This window comes from Leopardus geoffroyi, chromosome A2, assembly GCF_018350155.1.
Source record: "Leopardus geoffroyi isolate Oge1 chromosome A2, O.geoffroyi_Oge1_pat1.0, whole genome shotgun sequence".
NCBI lineage: Eukaryota > Metazoa > Chordata > Mammalia > Carnivora > Felidae > Leopardus > Leopardus geoffroyi.
In genome coordinates, this window is record NC_059331.1 from 30,593,154 (window position 1) to 30,607,138 (window position 13,985).

General features: G+C 41.1%; 1 long non-coding RNA gene across 2 annotated transcripts in view; it reads right to left on the reverse strand.

Annotated features, from left to right (window-relative positions):
- Positions 1-13,985, reverse strand: part of LOC123605809 — a 64,246-nt gene that overhangs the window by 44,604 nt on the left and 5,657 nt on the right. For both annotated transcript variants that reach the window (XR_006715897.1, XR_006715896.1), the window contains exons 3-6: positions 12,553-12,676; positions 8,224-8,348; positions 5,812-6,313; positions 1,605-1,700 (exon numbers count right to left, since the gene is read on the reverse strand). This is a non-coding gene — a long non-coding RNA (uncharacterized LOC123605809). The remainder of the gene's footprint in view (positions 1-1,604; positions 1,701-5,811; positions 6,314-8,223; positions 8,349-12,552; positions 12,677-13,985) is intronic.

Sequence of the window (13,985 nt, forward strand, 5' to 3'; positions counted from 1 at the left end):
GTGTGCTCTTAATCCCCGTATCCTATCTCACCCATCCCCCCACTCAACTCCTCTCTGGTAATCAGCAGTTTGTTCTCTACAGGGGAGAGTCTGATTTTTGTTTTGTCCCCTCTTTCTTTGTTCATTTGTCTTGTTTCTTAAATTACACGTATGAGTGCGATCATATGGTATCTGCTGAGACTATTCTTAATGACTTCACCGGATTTTTCATTGAGGCCCTTTTCACATGAGTCCTGATGAAATTTATGGGTCTACCCCACGCCTCAGTTAACTCAGCTGGGGAGGAGCCAAGACGCCCCAAGTGACCCGCGTGAATCAGAATGTGGAGCTCAATCCTCATTCTCCTGGCGTCTACAGACCTGGCTTTGCAGCACTCTGACAAGGTCAGAGTCATGATAAAGGATGCAGAGTGTAGTGGTTAGGGCTTTGGCTCAGGAGCTGGGCCCACCAGTGCTCTAGGTGCAAGCTATGTGTAGTCCGCTGACTCCTTAAGCTGTGGCTGCTGGGATTGCGGAGTTACATTTTTTATTTTATTTACTATTACATTAAATTTAAATTAAAATATAGATACCCCGTCCAGTTACAGGAAACTTTTAACTACACCTAGAACCATTTGGGTATGTGCGTCTTCTTTTTCAACTCTACATTTCATGAGATCTAAGTACAGATTAGGTATTTCTGCTGAAAATTCAGCATTCCGACGGAGATGCGCTCTAAGTGTAAAATCGTGCTAGATTTCAAAACTTAGTAGGATTAAAAGGAATGTTAAATATCTCATTAATAAACATTACATTGATTATACATTAAAATGATAATATTTTGGATATGTTGAGCTGAGTAGAAAATGCTGCTAAAATTAATTTTGCCTCTTTTTAAATACTTGAAAATTAAAAATTGTACGGCTTGCATTCTATTTCTGTTGGATAGCACTGCTCCAGGTAAACTCATATAGTTTAAATCTTCGCTCTGACATGCTGTGTGACCTTGGGCATGTCGTTTAACCTCTCTTGGCTGAGTGAGACTTTACTAGTGATGTTCATCTTTTCCTATTTTTTTTAGGGAGGGAGGGAAGGACAGAGAGAAAGAGGGAGGCAGACAGAGACGAGGAGGGGAGGGGCAGAGTCCAGCCTAGCATGAAGTTGGACTCAGGGCTTGATCTCACAACGCTGAGATCATGACGTGAGCTGAAATCAAGCCAGAGGCTCAACTGATTGAGCCACCCAGGTGCCCTTACTCCCCTATCTTTTTAAGGAAAACATGACTTAATGCATACTTTGTGCTTCATACAATGACACATGATAGTATGCAATAACCATTAGCCTTAATGTATTTAATGTGTATAAATTACTATTGCTTTGCATATTTATTATCCATGCTACTATTTTCATTTAGGAAAATACCAAAAAGTTATTACTATATTTTTCCATTACATGGGACCAAGTTCTTGTTTGTTCTAAAAATATTAACAATATTAACCAAAGCACTTAGGAAACCATGTGGTATGTTAGAAAGAACATACCACTAGGTGGTATGCCTGTCAGAGTCAAGGTACATGCCTGTTCGTCCCTCATCTTCTATAGTCTGTGTGACCTTGTTCCACTCACTTTTTGTGTCTGGTCTCCGTTTCTTCTTTTAAAGTCACTGATGCTGGAGATGGTGATGTCTCAGCTCCCTTTCAGATGTAAAATGCTGGAATTCCTCTGAAATTAAAGGGCATGAAGTCATATATACATTGGAAAGAAACCCAGTTGGTAAATTGGGAAGAGGGAAAGACGAGTGGAGTATTTAAAAATGTAAGTTCTTTCAATGGGGCTCTCAATATAGGTCTTTTCCAAACCAGTTCTGCTCAAGTTCAACTTAACTCAACTAAGGAGGACCCAAGATGCATGAAGTGGCCCTGTGTGAACTGGGTTGTAGGATTCAGTTCTCCTTTTCTCAGATTCTATCACTCTGTTAGCGTAGCATTAAAGAGGTGGAGTGGAAAGGTGGTAGTTTACCTAATAATACTAATAGTTAATGCACGGATCCCTTACTATGAGCCAGGCACTGTTCCTTCAATTGATAAATACTCACAACCCTATGAGGTAAGTTTTCGTACAGGGTCTAGTTCCTGAAGGGACATGCAGGCAAAAGAATTTAAACTAACTGCCCAAGGTCATCCTTCTGGCACTGAATTCAAACCCTGGTGGTCTTGAGTGCAGTGCCTTCCTGCTGAACACTGTGCAGTGCTGTTCTGGCCTCCTAGTGCCAAGTACCACGTCAAGTGTTAGGGTTACTGGGGAAAACGTGACATGTGGTTCCTGCCTCATAGAGGTTAGAGGATTTTTGCAGAGTTGATACACATTAAATACACTAGGGAGCTACTGTCTATTTCATATTCATGAGGTCCAAGGCATCATGTGATGAGTATGTTATAGATCATCTCCTGTTATTTTTGTTACAAAAAAGGGGGAGGAAATCTATCATAAATACTAGAAAGATTTGGTGAGTAATGTAAAAGTATAAAACTGGGGACCTTGACCTACTTTAGGTGCATGAAGAACATCCAGGGACTTCCTCCTTAAGAAAGAGAAATTTCATTTGACATCTGAGGTTGCATAAGAGCTAAACAGCAGTGTGTGTGTGTGTGTGTGTGTGTGTATGGCTACTAGCAGGAATCATGGAGAGTATTCTGGGCAAACGGCCTCGAAGTGTTGCACTCAGTTTCTGTGGATGCAGTTTGTAAAATTTCAAGGGTGTTTTACATTCTAGCATCATTCTTTTGTTACTGTGCTTTTTTTTTTTTTTTAAGTAGGCTTCACACCCAGTGCAGAGCTTGAACTCATGACCCTGAATTCGAGACCCTGAGATCAAGACCGGAGCTGAGATCGAGTCAGACGCTTAATCCAGTGAGCCACCCAGGAGTCTCTGTTACTGTGTGTGCCTGTTTGTGTATGTGTTCTTTTTTTTCAATGTTTGTTTATTTTTGTGAGAGAGAGAGAGAGAGAGAGAGAGAGAGCAAGCAGGGGAGAGGCATAAAGAGAGGGAGACAGAGGATCTGAAGTGGGTTCTGTGCTGACAACAGAGAGCCGGATGCCAGGCTCATACTCACAAACCATGAGATCATGACCTGAGCTGAAGTCAGCCACTTAACCGACTGCGCCACCCAGACTCCCCCTCTGTTACTGTGTTTTTAACATCAGCCCCACTATCACATCTGTGGGGAAACGGTCTGTGACTCTCGCAGTCATGTCAGTTCCCCCTTTTGATACATCTTCATAGGGCTGTGCCTGCCTCCTTCAGCTCTGAATGTCACGTTTCAGTTGACTTGCAGGGCTCTTTGATTAACACCTGACATTCACCAGACTTAAAGATCCATCAGGGCAGGAACCAAGTTTCTTTTTGCTCAACATTCTATTTGTAGCACTGAAAATTTCGTTAAATAAATCAATCAAGAGGTATTTTCAGAATGAGATTGTTACTAGCTTAAAATGATCACCATGATGGGGGGTGGGAGGTGATGGGCACTGAAAAGGGCATCTTTTGGGATGAGCACTGGGTGTTGTATGGAAACTAATTTGACAATAAATTTCATATAATAAAAAAAAATGATCACCATGAGTTCACATTTATCTCTTAAAGCATACGACCTCAGATGAAATAAAAATGAATTTTGGATTATGGATCATTGTAATCTGTTAATAGGACACAAAGAGTGGGTCCCGTTTGCCTTTCTAGCAAAGCCTTTAAAAATGATCTATATTCACATTGTTTTCTAAGTAATATACATTATGCAAAAGCACACTGACAGGTCTACGAATGAGTTGGTAAAATAGGTAATCTAAAAGTTTCTTTATTCTTTGAAGAAAAATGGGTAACTGTCTTCTAAAAAATAAATTATAGAACACTTTTCACTGATTCTCTGATTTTTCTAGGTAGCGAATCAAATATATTATTTATAATTAGTGTCTTTTGGTTACTTTTCTGCATGGTTTTCCCTTTTATAACTCTCTTTTTAAATCTAAAAGATTAAGAAGTAATGTGTTTTCGGGGCGCCTGGGTGGCGCAGTCGGTTAAGCGTCCGACTTCAGCCAGGTCACGATCTCGTGGTCCGTGAGTTCGAGCCCCGCGTCAGGCTCTGGGCTGATGGCTCAGAGCCTGGAGCCTGTTTCCGATTCTGTGTCTCCCTCTCTCTCTGCCCCTCCCCCGTTCATGCTCTGTCTCTCTCTGTCCCAAAAATAAATAAACGTTGAAAAAAAAAATTTATAAAAAAAAGAAGTAATGTGTTTTGTAATATGTCAAATGAAAGAACCGGATGAAAGAGTATATATAATTTTATGCATGTGAAGGCCAAATAGGCCAAACTAATCCACTGTTAGATGTCAGGTGAGTAGTGACCCTTTAGAGAGTAGACCCTGGTGGGTTTCTTGATCAGGGTCCTTGTCATGTGGGTGTGTTCAATTTGTGAACAGTCATCTAGCTGTACAATTATGATGAGAGCACTCTTCCTGATATATGTTGTACTTCAATAAAGTTATACAGGGGTGCCTGGGTGGCTCAGTCGGTAAAGCGTCTGACCTTAGCTCATGCCATGAACTCACGGTTTGTGAGTTTGAGCCCCACGTTGGGCTCTGTGCTGACAGCTCCGAGCCTGGAGCCTGCTTCGGATTCTGTGTCTCCCTCTCTCTCTGCCCCTCCCTCACCCGTGCTCTGTCTCTGTCAGAAATAAAAAATTAAAAAAATAATAAAGTTATACAAATTCAGACACATAACGAGTATTCTGAAGCAGGGAATTCATTGTGTTTTTGGAGATTTCCTATGACTTAGATGGAAGGCCCTATTAAAATAACTGAGAGTTAAATATCTCAGGAAAATGGTGTCAGAGAGGTTAGTTGAAGGAACGGCATTTGATTCTGGTCAGTATCTTTAAGAAGGGATGCGGTATGCTCCTCCTCCCTCGAGTGACTAACTGTGGTGTCCAGGAACTTTAGAAACTATGGAGAGACTTGGAGGCGGTGTTCCAATCCTGGCAGCCTGACTCCCGACCACAGCACTTTATTGAGGGCAATGCCCCTGGTCCTGCAGCCTGGCTGCAATTGAAAGTACCTGGGAGCTTTAAACAAACAATGCCCACCTGTAGGGATTTTCAGATGAAACCCATGTGGGACCTGGCCATCAGGATTTTTTAAAGCTGCTCTGGTAATTCTGATATGAAGCAAAGTTTGAGAAATACTGTTCTTTTCTATATGATCATACAGTTGCCCCTCGAACAACACAGGGATTGGGGCACTGACCGCCACTACCCAAATGAGAATCCACTTAACATTTCTGACTTCCCCAAAACTTCACTACTAATAGCCTACTACTGTTGATCAAATAAATGCCTACCTAATAACAGTCCATGAGGTTCCATATTTTGTATGTTCTATATATTACATACCGTATTGTTACAATAAGGTAAACTAGGGAAAAGAAAATGTATTAAGAAAATCATAGGGAAGAGAAAATACATTTACAGTACTGCACCGTAAAAACTCCACCTATAGGCAATGTGCCCAGTGATCTCTGGATCTGTCTCTTGCTTCAAAGTGTATGCACAGAACAGACTCAGGGATGTCCCTTCCCTGAGGTGCCTCAGGGGTGCCTCCCACCACCCTCCAACCTCTTTTCCTTCTTCTTAGCCATCCCCTGACTTCGAGACCAGCCAGCACCATCTTCTGAGCTTAACTCCTTACTGCTCATCAACCAGGAGCTTCCAGATTTCTCAGAATTATTCCAGAGGTGGAAGCTGTGGCCAACCACTTGGTCAACCTGTAGGCCTCCTACACTTACCTTTCTCTGGGCTTCTCTTTTCACCTTGAGGATGTGGCTCTGGAGGGCATGGGACACTCATTCCAAGAGTTGGCTGAGGAGAACCTTAAGGGCACCCGGCATCTTTTGAAGAAACCAGTGCCCTCTTCGAGGACTTGCAGAAGCTGTTTCAAGATGAGTGGGGTAAAACCTTGAGGTGAAGAAAGTTACCATGATCCTAGAGAACCTGAAACAGGCGCTTTGGGAGCTGCATGCCCCGGGTTCTGTAGCTTCTGGGAGAAGTGCTTTCTGGATGAGGAAGTGAAACTCATCAAGGAGATGGCGACCATCTGACTCACCTCTGCAGGCTGGTTTGGGCAAGTAGCTCTTCGAAAGGCTCACCTTCAAGCATGAGTAAGAGCCTCAGGAGCTTGGCAGCCCTGGAGGGTCCCCTCTGGCATGACCCTGGTGTCGGGGCTGCTGCCTGAGTGTCTTCCTGTAGCCACTAGGCAGCTTTTTAACCACCCTGGAGCGCTCTCTCTAGCTGTGGACCAAATGGAAACAATAAAGCTTTTTGCAGAAAAAAAATCCAAGTATAAGTGGACCTGAGCAGTTCAAACAGTTCAAACCCATGTTGTTTAAGCGTCACTGTACTAAATTATATCATACTTTACTACACTATAATACTACACTATGCCATGCTGTGCTATGGAATGCCATGCCACAGTACAGTATACAGCTACCCAATGCTATTTATTGCCTAAAAACACATACATATGTAAGATAAAGAAATGCATGAAAATGATAAGCCCCACATTCAAGATAGTGATTACTCCTAGGAGAGAGGAAGGGGGCTGAAACCAGGAAGGATACGTGGGTGAATTCAACATACATACGTACATAATTTTTATTATGTTTATGTCATATTCTTTATAACTTTCTTAAGCTGGAACGTGCGCGCTGATAAAGCTGACATCAATCATTCGTTAGTTATTTGTTGAGCCCTGCCTTGTCTCAGGTTTTTTTTTTTTTCTAGGTTCTGCAGGAAAAAAAACAAAAAACAAAAAACAAAGAACAAAAAAACGACAATACCCAAACAGACAAAATCCTTGACTTCACGGAACTAACATTTTAGTTATGGCAACCGGGTAATAATATACAACTAAATATATACTTTATGTGGTCAGTGTTATGGAGGAAAACAAAGCAGGTTAATGGGATTATGAAAGGTAGAGACTGGGGTGGGCCAGAGATGGCTCCTTCATGCAGGGGTTATGAGGAAAGGCTTCTCTGATTAGCAGAGACCTGAAGAACTCAGGGAAGGGAGTCAAATAGATATTTAGGAGAAGAGTGTCGAAGGCAGAGAAAGCTCTAAGTGCTAATGCTCTGGGAGTGAACACGGGGAAACAAGAGGAGCGGGGGGGGGGGCAGTGAGAAGGGGGAGAATGGTTGGCAGGTGGGGGAAGTGTCTCACGAAAGGCTGGGAAGCCAGCATTTTGTTCTCCATGAGACAGGAAGCCTTTGGAATATGTTTCATAGAAAAGCCCCTATTCTTTGTGCCTGTTGTATATGCCTTCAACATTTCTAATACATTTTTAAAAATAGAGGTGTTATCACACACAGACACGGCAATGTTAATTATTTTATTAGATTCATCATCTCTGGTATAATAAGGGCTGGGAACAATTTGAGGGCCCCATGAAGGTAAATCTGTTAAAGGTGGGGCAAATGGACCCAAGGAGGGAGTGTGTGGGTGTGCATGTGTGTGTGTGTGTGTGTGTGTGTGTGTGTATAGGGAGCAGTTGCCGAATACAAATTGTACTTTCTCAATATGACAGCGTGCAAACAATGTTCAGGGATGTGCAGGGAGTCCTGATCTCCAGGCAGCAGGCTGGTGCAATTCTTGGGAGACCAGAAGGCATTTTCAATGAAGGCAGAGAGGGATAACAACTCAGGTCAGCACACAAACAGGACAAACTGCCTTTTTTTAAAGCTCCTATTGTAAATGTTTCCCATTGCTTCCGTGTCAGTTCAGCTACGATTGTGGAAGAAGGGCAGGTATGTTGCATTAGAATTCGAAATGACTCGGCTGTTCTTAGAAGAGACTCTAGTAAATTAACTTTTTACAGCCTGACACCACGTTCAGTCCATTTGCTTTGGGGCCAGCACACTGCTCTGAAGAATTTCCGAGCATTGGAAATTGGTACTTTCCATTTGAAGGTCCTAAGGAATATATTGCCTTTGCTACACTCCCAGCTCCTACTCAGGGGAGATGGAGAATTCTCAAAGCCACAGGCTGAACTGCTTACTTCCCTTAGAGGTTTTCAGACAGCACACACAGGTTCTGATGCAAAGCAGAAAAAAATCCACGAAGAAAGCGCTGTTATCCCCAGCCCAATGCATACTGTCTCCAAGCTCTGTTAAAATATGCTCAAGGAAACTAGAAATGATCACCTGTTACATTTTCACCCTTTGTTCCCTTATCTTTCATCTTTTTCTATCAATTGTGGGTATGGAAAGTGGTGATCAAGCTGCCAGAGTGTGAAGAATCCATTTAAAACCGATATATTTGTTTATGGCTGTGGGGAGGGAAAAAAAAGTCGATTAATAATTTCGTTTTAATGTCAGCCTGCCAGCTTGGATGAAGCTGTGAGTTTACAGTCCACAATGAGTTCTGGCCCAGTGATAAATGTCTGCTCTTCAATTCTAGTCTTATAACTGATCATCAAACCTAAGGAAGTCAGAGTTCACACTGAATACTGTATAGGAAAACACTGTTGATCGTTGCAATGATGAAGGAATTTTCAGAAGACGAAAGACATGCACAGTATGGTAAAGAAGTGCACCCATCGTGTGGGAGAGGATGGAACTCAATATTATTCATATGTCTAAAATTTTCCACAGAATAATAGCAGTGGATATTTATCGAGCATTTACTGTATGCCTAGCATGTGTAATATGCTTAAGATCCACGTTTCAAACAGTGATGGGGTGCAGGTCACATGGGATCTTGCTAAAAGGTAGTTTCTGATTCAGTAGGTTGGGGGTGGGGCTTAAGATTCTGCATTTCAAAGACTTTATTTTCTTATTTTTTTGGGGGGGTTACAATACACTCTTTTTTTAATTTAATTTTTTATTTTTTAAATTTACATCCAAATTAGTTAGCATATAGTACAACAATGATTTCAGGAGTAGATTCCTTAGTGCCCCTTACCCATTTAGCCCATTTCCCCCTCCCACAATCCCTCCCGTAACCCTCAGTTTGTTTTCCACATTTACGAGTCTCTTCTGTTTTGTCCCCCTCCCTGTTTTTATATTATTTTTGTTTCCCTTCCCTCATGTTCATCTGTTTTGTCTCTTAAAGTCCTCATATTAGTGAAGTCATATGATTTTTGTCTCTCTCTGACTGATTTCACTTAGCACAATACCCTTCAGTTCCATCCACATAGTTGCAAATGGCAAGATTTCATTCCTTTTGATTGCCAAGTAATACTCCGTTGTATATATATATATACCACATCTTTTTTTTTTTTAACGTTTATTTTATTTTTGAGACAGGGAGAGACAGCATGAATGGGGGAGGGTCAGAGAGAGAGGGAGACACAGAATCTGAAACAGGCTCCAGGCTCTGAGCTGTCAGCACAGAGCCCGACGCGGGGCTCGAATTCACGGACTGCGAGATCATGACCTAAGCCGAAGTCGGATGCTTAACCGACTGAGCCACCCAGGCGCCCCTATACCACATCTTCTTTATCAATTCATCCATCAATGGACATTTGGGCTCTTTCCATACTTTGGCTATTGTTGAAAGTGCTGCTATAAACACTGGGGTGCATGTGTCCCTTCGAAACAACACACCTGTATCCTCTGGATAAATGCCTAGTAGTGCAATTGCTGGGTCGTAGGGTAGTTCTATTTTTAGTTTTTTGAGGAACCTCCAGACTGTTTTCCAGAGTGGCTGCACCAGCTTGCATTCCCAAGATTCTGCATTTCTAACAGGCTCTCCAATGATGCTGACAAGCTGGACCTCTGTCCACAAGTAGCCTAGCAAGGCATCATACAATGCATTCTACAATCCAATCAGAGCACAGTCCAGTGAGGTGGTGAATATTAGCATCTTTTTTAGAAGTCAGGAAATCAAAGGTCAGAGAGGTTAGGTGCATTGCCCCAGGTCTCAGCTAGGACATGGCAGACTTCATTCTGACTCCAGAGCCTCAACGTGCAACATCTTTTAACTCCCTTTTATCAAAATGGAATTCCTCTTGATGGCTTTTTCCCATAATTAATGAAAGACTTTTAATAGGTAATAATATGCATGAGCCTTTCAGTTTGGTCAGGTCAGTTTCCCTTCATCTTAATAGGTTTCTGCAGCCTGAGTAAAGCTCAGTTTATTAAAGGGAGCTTGTTTTCTTCCTTTAGACCAGCTTGTAATCACACACCACACTGACATTTCTGAGACCACTTCTGGCATACTAACTGTTTTAAATGTTAGTCTGCTTTCATGGGAGATATTAAGGAGAACATCAATCTCAGCTGAGAAATGTGCCCTGCATTAAAATGCAGGCTGGAAAAAAATTGCAGGCTGGGTAAAGGGTTCTTTTAGCATTTCCCAAGCTAATCATTATGGATAAGCACATTTTAAATGTTCATATTTGCTATTGAAGCAATTTGTCTACATTCAGTTCAAGTGCAGAAGCATTTATTAAGCACCTACTAGATTCTTGATGCCGTGACTCGGGCTACAATGGAGGCAGACATAAATAAAGGTAAGCCAGGTTTTCCTAAGGTCTTATAGTAGTGGCCTCAACTCTCTATGCATCTGAATTTTGTGTAATTAACATTACTGTTAAAGTGTAAGAACCAACCACGGGCACGTTTTGAAATGGGGCAATAGGAGTGCCTGGGTGGCTCAGTTGGTTAAGCATCCAACTTCAGCTCAGGTCATGATCTCATGATTTGTGGATTCAAGCCCCGCATCAGGCTCTGTGCTGGCAGCTCAGAGCCTGGAGCCTGCTTCATATTCTGTCCATCTGTCTCTCTCTCTCTCTCTGCCCCTCCCCCGCTCATGCTCTTTCTCTCTCAAAAATAAACATTAAAAAAATTAAGAAAAAAAAAACAGAAATGGGGCAACAGCTTCTTGTGTTAGACACACTTGATTTTAAAGAGTCTTGATTAACAGGTATAATCTGTTGATGGGATTCCTTGCCTTCACCCCAAATGAATCATTTGCCTTCTGCAGAAATATTCAATTGCTCCTGTCTTTTACTAGCTGAAATTCATATCTACTTAAGTTGAAAAAAAAAGAGTCTATGTATATCGTGGGTAAGGACGTTGGAAAGAGAACAATGGGTATTATCTGTGAGCATAAAAATTCATCCAATCAGCTAATGTGTATTGAATACCTGCTAACTCCAATATCATCAGTCAAGTTTTGGAAAGGACAATAAATGTATTAGTCATTGCCCTGTCCTTAAGGAACTAACAGTCTAACTCAGTGATACCTAAAATCTCATGTGCATAAAAAACACCAAGGGCATATTCATACACTCAAGTTCTACTTAGTGATAATAAGAAATGAACTATTAATATGCTTGGCAATATGGATGCATCTTAAAATCATTATACTAGAGAAAGAAGTCAGACATCAAAAGTGTATCCTGGGTGTACTCATTAGCTATTACGAATACACCAGACAACTGTCTAAGAGCCTCATGATTTTGAAGCTGTTTCCTAGAAACTATCCTTGACTACTCAATCTAAAAGGGACCTTGTCAGTTTGTTTTCTTTGTAACATTAACCATAAGTTGTAATTATATGTTTATTTACTGATTTACATGTCGAGCTCCTGTCTCTGTTCTAGACTGTAAGTTCCAGGAGGACAGGAATTACATGTTCATTGTTTGCTACTATATATCCAAAGGCTTTTACAATGTTCAGTATCAACAGAACGCTCCCTAGGTATTTGTGGCAATAATGATCACAAAGTCCTTGGCTCATTTTTCTTTGTCTCTCATAACTGACAGTGAAACACAAAGGGGGCTTTCAAAAATACTTTTTGAATGAAAAATCACCAGAAACGATTGTATAGCTCATCTAGAAACAAAGAAAGTGATGTAGGATTCTTTAGGGAATCCTAAAGGGTCTGAAGGGAAATGAATTCATTGAGTAAATGATGCAAAACAAGCCTTTCATTTAAGCTAATTAATGAAATAAATAATTCAAAAGCTGCTCCTTTAAGTTAATCTTTATTTTACACATTTCTGAAATTAGCAGAGTTTAGATAAATGCTCCTCAGTCCCAACTGCACATAGAACCACCTGGAAATCTTTGTAAATTGCAGGTGCTTGAGTTTTCCCTCCACCCCCTGAGGCTGTGATTGAGATGTTCTGAATGGGTCCTGGGTGTTAGTTTTAAAGACTTCCCAGTTGATTCTAATGTGTTGTCAGGGCTAAGAACCACTGTCTAAGGAAAAAAATGTATATACAATATAACGTAGGCTTTGGTCAGAAATCACAGGATTCAAAACCCATCCCAGTCACTTTGTAGCTGTATAGATTACTGAACCTCTTGGAGCTTCAAGGTTTACATTTACAAAATAGTATACTAATGTCTGCTTTTTAAGGTGGTGAAGATTAGAAATTATATAACGTTCCAGTAGGCTATCATAATTGGTCACGTTTGTCATTTCTATATGTAGGGAAGGTGATTTTTACTTGCTGTCTTCAGTTTAATCCCAAACAACTCAGGTGCGTGTACGTGGAGCATGGGGTGATAGCATCTTACCTGGGCTGTGGAAATGGAACTTGCAACTTTAAGACATCAACTCGCAAATAAGGTGACAGCTTTATTATCAAAGCGAACTTTTGAGTGGTAGACCGCTCTCAACTCACACTATTCCAAATGAGATCTAAAGAAATAAGGTAAATTGATAATAACAGAAAATCAGTAATGATATTTAACCTTTCTTATGTATTCACCACGAGCTATAAGCTCTCCATTTCATTTAATCCTTAAAGCATCCCTACGGTACTGGGTGCTTTGGTACTCTTATTATTGCCTCATCTACAATTAAGGAAAATGAGGCACAAAAGATGAAATAATTTGCCTAGGTCCCTCAGTTGGTAGGAGGCAGGGCAGAGATTTGAACCTCAACAGTCTGATTTCAGTTGTCCTGTTCTTAATTCCCCCACCCCGATCACCTTTTTCCAAAAGATAGCCCTACTATATAAGTATATCTACAAATCCAAGTAAGGGAAATGATACCTAACTAGTCTGATAAAACATATGTTTGAGGATTGGGTGACTAGGATTTCAAAAAAAAACAAAACAAAATGGACAGTATGTGAAATTACAGAGAATTTTTTGAAAGCTATCTGTTGAACAATCAATTTTGCATCTAAGTTTTTATTTGTTTTGTTTGTTTTTGTTTTTTGTTTTGATAAAGAGCATAAGTGAGGAAGGGGCAGAGGGAGAGAGAAAGAATCTTAAGCAGGTTCCACGCTTAGCACAGAGCCTGATATGGGGCTCAATCCCACAACCGTGACCTGAGCCAAAATCAAGTCAGGAGCTCAACTGACTGAGCCACCCATGCACCCCAACATCTAAGTATTTTTTACATGTAGTTTTCCTTGGGAGATAAGAAACGTCTTCGAATACATTTTGCCATTTTAGTATTTTTGGCTATAGCTCTCCCCTCTTTCTCTCAAGTGAATTGTGTCTGAGACAAGGGCCAGGAAGGTGTCACTAATGGAGGTGAATCTCATCTACATTCAAGCATCTTGTCAGGACAGCCCTATAATTACCCTGAGCTCCTTTGCCCACTTGATGTCTAATGTACATGTTAGGGTGGGTGGACCAGTGATGACAGTTTGGAATGACTCTGCTTTTTAAGTGAATACGTAGATGTTTCTGGAAACCAAAGTGTATCTGCAACTTTTATCTCTAGAAATTGGCAGCAATGTGTTGTTCCCCTGAAATTTGAAAACTGCCAAAGGGAACATAACTTTTGGTTGAATTCTCTTATTCTCTCATTCAACAAAAACTAATTGATCAATAACCTAAGGCCTGACTGTAGTAGGCATTGGGTATACAACTGGAAGGAATGTAGTGTCTTCTCCAAGAAGCTCATAATCTGGGGTGAACTCAAAGTAAAGGACTTACGTTCTTGTTCTGTGGCCCTATTAGGCAACCTTATGAAAAAGGGAAACTAAAGGGTG